Source organism: Aricia agestis, chromosome 7 (genome assembly GCF_905147365.1).
Source record: "Aricia agestis chromosome 7, ilAriAges1.1, whole genome shotgun sequence".
Lineage (NCBI taxonomy): Eukaryota > Metazoa > Arthropoda > Insecta > Lepidoptera > Lycaenidae > Aricia > Aricia agestis.
Window position 1 is genome coordinate 8,353,016 of NC_056412.1, and position 10,023 is coordinate 8,363,038.

Here is a 10,023-nt window from a genome sequence, read left to right on the forward strand (position 1 = left end):
AAAGATTAAATAAATGAGGTAGCAAAATGATGGCGTAGAAATCCTGTGTAAAATTACTTAGCTGAGTGAACTTAGTCGTTATATTTGAGTTCTAAAGGCATTATTTTATCAAGTAAAGGTTTTAGCCACGGTAAACTAAGCTCTGTTAAAACAAAGCAGCTTTCAGCTTTTCTTAAGGCGCAGGTCCCTAAAATTAGCAGGTCGATGTCTGTCAGTATGAATATCGACGTAAAGGAAATTAAAATAACATTCATTTTTACGTGGGAGACCATGATTTGGCACGAATGGGCCGGCTCGACCGGAGAAATACCACGTTCTGACAGAAAACCGGCGTGAAACAGCGCTTGCACTGTGTTTCGCCGAGTGAGTGAGTTTACCGGAGGCCCAATCCCCTACCCTATTCCCTTTCCTACCCTCCCCATTCCCTTCCCTTCCCATCCCAACCCTCCCCTATTACCCTATTCCCTCTTAAAAGGCCGGCAACGCACCTGCAGCTCTTGTGATGCTGCGAGTGTCCATGGGCGACGGAAGTTGCTTTCCATCAGGTGAGCCGTTTGCTCGTTTGCCCCCTTATTTCATAAAAAAAAAACATATCAGCGCGCCTTGTACAGTGGCGGTTACGCGCTCGCTGCGTGCCTTGATAATAGGAAATAGGAGAAAAAACCTTTTGTTTTTAGTATTACATAAATCAAATATGTATATCAAATCCTTTAGGTTAGGTTACGACAAATGTACTACATTTTTTGTTTTTTCTAGAAAGTGTGTAATTTAGCCATGAAATGATTTAATTATGAAAAACAGCGTTATAAGAGAGTCATCTTTGAGATTTTTTTCTATCGAGCAGAATTTTTCAAATTGTGTACTGATATACCTTTGCGTATAGGAAATTTTCTCAATTTCAATACGGTACTTTTTTATACTTAAATAATGACATTTCCTTTACAAAAAACATTATTTGAAAACCCATTTTACGTAGTTGCAACAACCACAGCGCCTTAAGCCTTTAGCGAGGACTATAGCGGAAGTAGCTCTAATTAATTAATGCAATAATCTGAAGAAGAAAATACTTATTATTTACAGTTTTAACAACGGAATTATTAAGATAAGAAAATTGGTAAAAATATATTACTTTGAGAATATTATTTTTTTACAAAAAATGTAACCTAACTTCCAAGGTAAAAACTATATTCTCTAAAAAGTATGAAATCATTCTTACGAATAAGAATTATTTCATACTTTTTAGATCATAATATTTAGAATAATATCGTTTTTACCTTGGAAGTTGGGTTCAATTTTTTGTTAAAGAATAATAATTTTATTCTTTTTAGTTAAATACACGACCACAAGGCTTTATGCGTAGATAACCACTACGAAAATTAACTAACTATTCATATTATGTTACTGTAAGCGAAATTGTGGTAAATGCTTGCAGTTGTCTAAGCGATGCTGAAATTTCCAAACTTTTATGTTTAATGGTTCAGGAGTTCTGTTCAGTGTCTATGTAAGGGTAGTGACGATGATGATTAATCTAATGTACCATTAGCATATTATGCCTTCCATTCTTAAAATAACGTAGAGGCCGGAGATCTGTTCACCACCTTCGAACCATAGTATATCTTGGTGCAAAATCTGACTTTTTGGTATGATTTATTTGGAATACTTCATTATATATATCCAAAATCACTATATGTATTGTCTTAACGAGCTTTTGCCCGCGGCTTCACTCGCGTTAAGAAGTATTATTATATACAAACTTTCATCCCCTATTTTAACCCCTTGGGGTTGGAATTTATCAAAATCCTTTCTTAGCGGATGCCTACGTCATAACATCAACCTGCATGCAAAATTTCAGCCCGATCCGTCCAGTGGTTCGGGCTGTGCGTTGATAGATCACCATGTCAGTCAGTCACCTTTGAGTTTTATATATATAGATAGAAGATATACCTTAAGTAAAAAAGTATTTTTTTGGCAAAACAAAGATAGCATGAATGTGAGCAATTTCACCCATGTTGTAAAAGCAAGCGAACTTATTCCATATGGACATTGGACATACGTTTATGATTCAAAGACTTTATTAGCATCCAAGTATAGTCCATATGGACATTAATCATGATGCAAACTCAGTACTTTGTACCGGCGGTTTCTTATAAAAAATAGTAAAAAATATTGTGGATTATAATTTCTTAATTACTTATACAGTAACATAATATTTATTATACATACTAGCTGTCCCGGTGAACTTCGTGTCACTTTAAAACCTTCCTGGGACTTCTACGAATATTTTAAGACTAAAATTAGCCCAATCCGTTCAGCAGTTTTCGAGTTTTAGCGTTACTAACACAATTAAAAATCCGTTTTTATACATATAGATTATGTCGACTTTATTTCGACTTAATCGAATATATTGAAAGTCAGTACATAATTTTAAATTATTTATTAGCGTATCACTTAAAGAAGTGAATAAATAATAGTTGTAATAGTATTAGAACCCTGAGAGGGTAATAAATAACGATAGTAACTCAATAAACACATTACGGTCTTGTGGCGTGTTTTGTATACTAAAATAACTGGACGTCGCACAAGTCGCGTTATTCAAACAATTTTCTATTTCATTTACTTTTATTGCATCTGAGGGGCTGAGGAATATTTAAAGAATAAAAATGACCAATTTCTTATTTTATAGAAACTAAAAAAAGATAATAAAGAAAAAATAATGTGGTTCTTGAATAGTGAGATCGTAAAAATGTTTGAAACGAGGAGCCGTTATTTTTGTCTCATTGTTTCATTTTTATTTGAATTGCGTTGTGATAAAAGATACTTCAATAAAAGAAGAAGAATCTCGGTGTTTATTAAATACTAAAAGTACCAACGCATCAGTAGGTATTATAAAAATTATATGTATATTAACTGAGTTCCACTTGCGCCACTCTGGGTTAAGTTAAAGTTAACCCTGGATTGAAATATGACGTTGTTTTTACGTTAGTTTTAGCTTGGTGCAAACGGGCCTAATTCAATGCTTTTACTGTTCGTCGACTAGACTCGGTTTCAAAATTCGAAACACCGCGCATTGGCATTTGTAAAGTTCGATTGTCCAGTCGAGTAAACGTTGAGTAAACCCGATTGATTGCCATCTTATTCTCTATTTGCTTTATCTTGCTCCTTCTAACATGCAATCTCGTAAGTCGTAACACGAATGAAATTCATTGTGTTTATTATGTGCTTACTTATTTCTGTAATACTTTTAAAATATAAATCATGGGGTGATTTTAAATGGAATTATATTTTTACAAGGTAGTAATGATAGTCTCTTTCTTGCTTGAAAGAGACTATGAAAGATAAAACGCTTCATATAAACCTAAAAAGCAAATTATTCAACACATGTGTTCTACCTGTTCTCATGTACGGGTGCCAAACGTGGACCCTAAACCAACAAATACTTAACAAACTAGCAACTTGCCAATATGCAATGGAAAAAAGCATGCTCAATATTAAAAAGTCAGATAGAATAAAAAACTTCTCAATCAAAAATAAAACAAAAACAACCGAAGCCACGCTAAAAGTCAAAAGACTCAAATGGAGGTGGGCTGGCCATATGATACGAGGACAAGAAAAATGGAGCAAAAGGGTGACACGATGGTACCCAAGAGAAGGCAAAAGAAAGAGGGGCAGACCGTTAAAAAGGTGGGATGACGACATCAGACAAGTGGCAGGAGTTATGTGGAATAGAGTAGCTCAAGATCGAATAGAATGGAAAAGGTTGGAGGAGGCCTTTGCCGACTGGCAAACAGATCTAAGTAGAATAACCAAGAAACAGATATTAGTCTAAACTTTTTAAGTTCATATCATATTTAACTTAAGAGTTCAATGTTTGTTTTTTTTTCTTTTTAAGTTTTAAGTTTAAAACTGTAAGAATCTGAATAAAAGGCTTTATTATTATTATTATTATTATTATTATTATTATAGTAATGATAGACCTTGTTTGTTTGCGAATTAGCTAAGTTCGATGTTAAACAGCAAGTCACTTATATAATATTATATTATAATGTGTCCCGAGTAGTCCATTGAAATGTTACTATTTAAGGACCGAATATTGCATTTATTAGAGGACGCAATTTTATTTTTGGGATAAGTTGGGGGGTCAATAGAAGCTTAACCTCAAGTTTGTGGGGTCGCCACCCTTGTCCCCCGGCCACCATCTTGAAAAAAGGTATGACAACACTATTTTCGCGATATCTCGGAAACTATACTAGTACGGGAACCCTAGAACATTTTTTTTATTACTATGAAGCTAATTTTTGTGAGTAGCTTCATTTTGATAAGACGAACAACATTTTTATCTGCGAATATTCTTGAAAGTGGTAGCTAACAGAAATAGAAAGGATTTTAATTTTTTTGCTTCATGGCCCTAAAATTGTTCTATTTGTAGGACAATGTTACTCTTAAATTTTATAACTATTAACCTATCAAAATAAAAAAAAAAAATTGTTTGTTAGGGTTCCGTTTTAGGGTTCAGTAGTCAACTAAGTTTTGTTGATTACAGAACCCTATAACGGATATATATGAATTGAGTGAAAAAAAAGTATATGTTTTAATTTTTGTAAGAAATATAGCGCATTAATTCTACTAAACTAAATTTTTCAATAAAAAAAAATATTTTAAAAAGATAGAGGAGGTTTTCATCTTAAATATTTAACTACAATACCACAGTATAGTAATATTAGTCCCTAGGGATATAGGGATATGTCATATTGCTATACTGTGACAATACTCTAAGTAAGATAGTTTAGAAGTTTTAATGATTTTCTTGTGAAGTATTGGTGAGATAAGTATGAGAGCCAGAGATTTTTTTTGTCTAAGGTTAGAGAAAAAAAATTAAGAGCCAATTAGTCAAAAAGCTTTTAATAAAATATACCATACATCATAACATTAAAGTTTAAACGATCGGACACCGGTGTTGGGACACACTGTATAACAAATACAATTTACCGTAACCCCTGGAATTTACAATACCCAAACTAGGAATTGACTCAACCGCGATGAATTGCTCGCGCGAGTGTGTACTTAAGTATATAAAATAATAATTAATTACGAAAGTACCCTGCCTTGCGTTTACTTAGGCTAAATTAGGTCAGGGTATTTATATATAATATATAAAAGAGCATACAGCCACAACGAGATTAAGTACCTTGAAATTTTCATGCTCCGCGACGCCTTCAATTTTTAATGTTTGGGATTTCCGCTGTTCTCGGCTTTCGCGTATATTTGACAAGGGGCTCAGCTTCCTAATTACCTAAATAATTATAAGACGTAATAATTGATGAAACCGACCTTGAAAGGATCCGTTAATCTGAACAAAAAATATCCGGTACATTTTTTACGATTTGAAATAATAACTAGAAAACACAAGTTTTAAATGCATTTGTGTGTCGTTTCAAAAAGCAGACAATAGAATAAATTATGAGTATGTTTTCTCAATTTCCCTAGGCTTGATGTGCGGCTAAGAATTTAAAGCTAGAAACGCAAATTATAAAAGCTTTTTGAGATATTCTAAGTACCGAAAAGGCTAAGCGGTCTAAAATAATATTTATTTGATACATGCACAACAACATGAGTACAACTCGTGCAGAAACAAGTTTTACACTTGATTTCACTGTCGTTGCCCTCTAAAGTTATCCAATATTACTTTTATTCTGATTATGGCGGTATATTACTGTAAATAATCGTATTATATATAAAATTCTCATGTCACAATGTTCGTTCCCGTACTCTTCCGAAACGGCTTGACTGATTTTCATGAAATTTTGTGAGCATATTGAGTAGGTCTGAGAATCGGCCAACATCTATTTTGCATACCAAAAATTATTTATATGGCAAAACAGCGTTTGCCAGGACAGCTAGTATTATATATATTTTTTATATTGTGGTATAAGTGTGATGTGTGCTGGGAAGTGCTACGAGTATCTGTCAGATAATCGCTTCATGCCGCTTATTGAAAACAGCGAAATGCTTTCGGAGACGTATCGAATTTCTTGCGCAACCCCATTTGATGCGTCTATACGATGAAAATACTAGTGAATGGGTATTTAAATCATAGGGTATAATAAAAATATGAACTGACTAGAAGATGTCGAGGTAACTTAAAAAAATACAGAAACTTTTTAGTAGCTGTACGTTTTTTGAAAAATTCGTTTTTTGCAACAATGTCCTTTACCGTTTTTCAAACCAAATTTGATTAATGTACCTTCTTACCAAATTTGATTAAATTAAGAGGTACCAGACAAATGGACAGATATACCTTAGCATTCATAAAATCAGTAAGGATGCTGCATATCCCACAATGGTGACCCTCGACAGAACACGCCTCCTTCATCATCATCACTCCGCCCCTCCGCACCGCGCCAGCCAGCATCGCCTCATCGAGTACCTCGTCCACTAGCCGCAATGTACCGCGGCCTGGACGGACCCCACATCGGCATCAACGGGCATTCTCACTACACCGACCGGTCAGCAAGCAGAGCACATCTCTCCTGGTCAGCACGTAGCATTGGCCCCGCCCCGCACGGCTGCTATCCGACTCACTGGATCCCGTGCAGCAGCTTACAGTTCCGACTCACTGGAACTCACTGGCACTGGCGACTCAAGCGACAAGACTTCAAGATTCGACCTCCGGTCTTCGGGGGGGAGTGATGTGGCGGTACCCACAATTCGCCTAACATTCCTACATTGCGATATCGAAGTTTTCTAAGTGCGTCGGTATATATACGGCAGCTGAAATGTATCACGTGGGCTTCGGCCTGACCGAGCATAACACCTCGCTCGGTCGGAAGATCTTCCTTTGACCACCACGCACATATTCCACACTTCCGTTTCTTTTTTCGCTTATAATATGTTACCTCTCAAAATTTGGTAAGGTGACACTTAAAGCTACTGGAAAGGATTTAGGATAGTTTTAGCGCTGAAAATTTATTTTGCCTCGCGATACTTTTCTCGTGCGAACAAAATTGCGTAATTAATACAATTTTAATTTGTTCTTCGTCACGTAACTACGTCGTGTCAGTAACTCCTAAGCTAAACTGTAACCGCTTCACCGCTGATAATGTAGAATTTCGTTGCAGACATTGCCTCCAAGTATTCTGAGAGCCACTTTGAACTCACGTACCGCGCTTTAGTGCCGAGTAATTTATAAGAGAAATTTCTTGTTGCTCGTCCGGATGCATTGCTGCTCCAAGTTAGGCGGGAATTGTTTTGTTACAAAAACTAAGTAACGAGAAACGTTTAGTTTGCAACAGACAAACAATAAACTGCACATTCAGAGATAATTGAAAAATTTCCAAAGTACCGGAAGATAGAATATATTGTAATATAATCTCCCCGCTATTTTGTGTCGCATTATTACTCGAATTGTTGTGAAATGTTTTAAAAACAAGAGAAAAGCTCAAACCAAAATATCGACATAATATATTCGGATACCCCCTGGGAAGGCAACTCGCAACACTGAAGGATTTACACGTGTAAACTCCTGGGTGTATATCGTTTACCATTGAATGATCTCTCTGTTCGTAATTTATTCATTTCAAAAAACCTCAAAACTTAGCCGTGTCTTTATTAATTTTAATAATTAATTAAAGCATTACTGTGTTACTTAGGCCCGATTCGACCAAACTTGAAGTTACACGAGTATAACTATCATGAGAATAATTTTATTCCTTTAAGAGTAAAATTATTCTTATGATATTATAGAGTAAACTCAAGGGTATTATCGTTTGCATTTTACCAAGTTACTCAAAGAGTATGAAATAAAATGTCAATTATAGTTCACAATGACATCGACCGTGACAGTTGAACCCTGTTGTGCAACTATTTTCAGTTTAATATTTACTCCACCAAAATAGCCCGTGTAATTACCTCATTCTTGGATTAGAAGTTGGAAAAACGCAAAACCAGCTTACTCTTAGGTTAGAAGACAGTTATACTCGAGAAAAATTTTACTCCAGTTTGGTCGAATCCGCCCTTACTTGTTTATTGATGGCGAATTCACTTAGGGTAGGTTGCACCAGGTTATCGTCTTTGGCGTCCATTATTGATTTTTACTAGAGATTTGACAGTTCATTTGACATTTTGTTATAGTTAAAGTTAAAGATATAGTTAAAGTAAGTTGGTGCAACCCACCCTTAAAATACTACGTATATAATGAATATAACAAAACACAGAATTTAATACTTTTATCTTTTTTATGCTTAAATTTTCCAATTGGATTTAAGTACAACTTGTTTTTAGCAACTAGCAGGTTAAAATTTAAATCCGTCTAACAAGATTCGAAAGGCAAAATGGTACTTATAATTGTAGATGTGTCAAGTGCCTACAAATTATACCCGTATTTTCACTTTTCCTTGACAAATAATTTTATATTTAAAGCAAATATTTTCCGAGAAGTTCAATTGAGTTTCGCATAATCAGCTCTTATTTGTTATAGGCGTTAACATATTAAATTTTTCTCTGAACAAATTTCATGAAAGCTGTGTTTTTATATTTTTATATGGAGATTTCGGATTGACAATAAAATCGTGTTATTTTACCCGAATTTTAAGCATAAAAACATTTTGCTAAAATTCGGATAAAATGACACCTCTCCTTTGGATAATTTCATACAACTGATTTAAAACTGATGAAGGTTCACTCGAGTGATTGTTTGTTCGAAATTCGAATGCTTTATTTTTCTTTGGGTACATTCGTCAGTGTTTCATTTTGTGTTTTTTTATGAAGTAAGGGGGCAAATGAGTAAACGGGTTACTGATGGAAAACAACTTCCGTCGCCCATGGACACTCGCAATAACAAAAGAGCTGCAGGTGCGTTGCAGGGAATAGGGTAATAGTAGGGTAGGCAAGGGTAAGGAAGGGAATAGGGGAGGGTAGGGAAGGGTATTCCCTTCCCTCCCGCGGGTAGGGGATTGGGCTTTCGGTAAACTCACTCACTCGGCGAAACACAGCGCAATCGCTGTTTCACGCTGGTTTTCTGTGAGCCCGTGGTATTTTTCTGGTCGAGCCGGCCCATTCGTGCCGAAGCATGGCTTTCCCACGTAAACACGTCATTTGGAGCGAGTGAATGCAAACGAGGAAAATGAACAAAAACCAACAGTTTGTAAGCTTTGAACCTCTTGGAACGGTTTCGGCATTGAAACCAGGCCAGCTAAGCAGTGTGTGCGCAGAATACAAGAGCACTCTCTATTCCTTTACTCTCATAACCCAGTGGGACGCAAGACCGACACGAATGGCGAGAGATCAGGCGCAGGACCGACTTTTTACATACCCATCCGACGCATGGATCATCTTACTTGTCAGACAATCAGGTGATCAGCCTGCATTGTCCTAACCAAACTTGGAAATAGCATGTTTCCAACGCGGGAATTGAACCCACGACCTCCGAGCCAAGAGCCGCGCTCTATACCACTAGACCACGGAGGTGTTTATAATCAAAATAACGAGGTACAGAAATTCTGTCAAAATTGTATGACATTCTGTAACAGAATGTCATACAATTTTGACATTTTATATTTTGATGTTTAGCGATTCGCCGTTTGAACATGTACGATTTCACTATTTAGCCTGCTCTAGTTACCGTAAAGATATCCATATCATTCGATTCGGATACCGATGAACTGATAGCGTAGACAGTGCTTTAAATACAAAAATAAATATAATACGCACGGCGTACCTGAGCTAAAGATTGTGTTACGTGGAGATGAAAGACTATGTGAGTAGACTGACGTCAATGTTGCTTTATGATTCAATCCGACGGTAACTCTGCCCAGCTGAGTGCAGCCCGCGCTAAAAATAATGTCTTAACAATTTCACATACACGTCTGACGGGGCGCCACGTTAACTCGGTATTGTGTTATGTCTACCGTTCAGTTGTTTCCCTTGGGTTATTATGAAAGTGAATCTTATGATGAGTACATAACGGTTAAAACGTTGAATTGAGATGTAATTTTGCATGCGTCTAATAAGTCTATGCGTATTAAACAT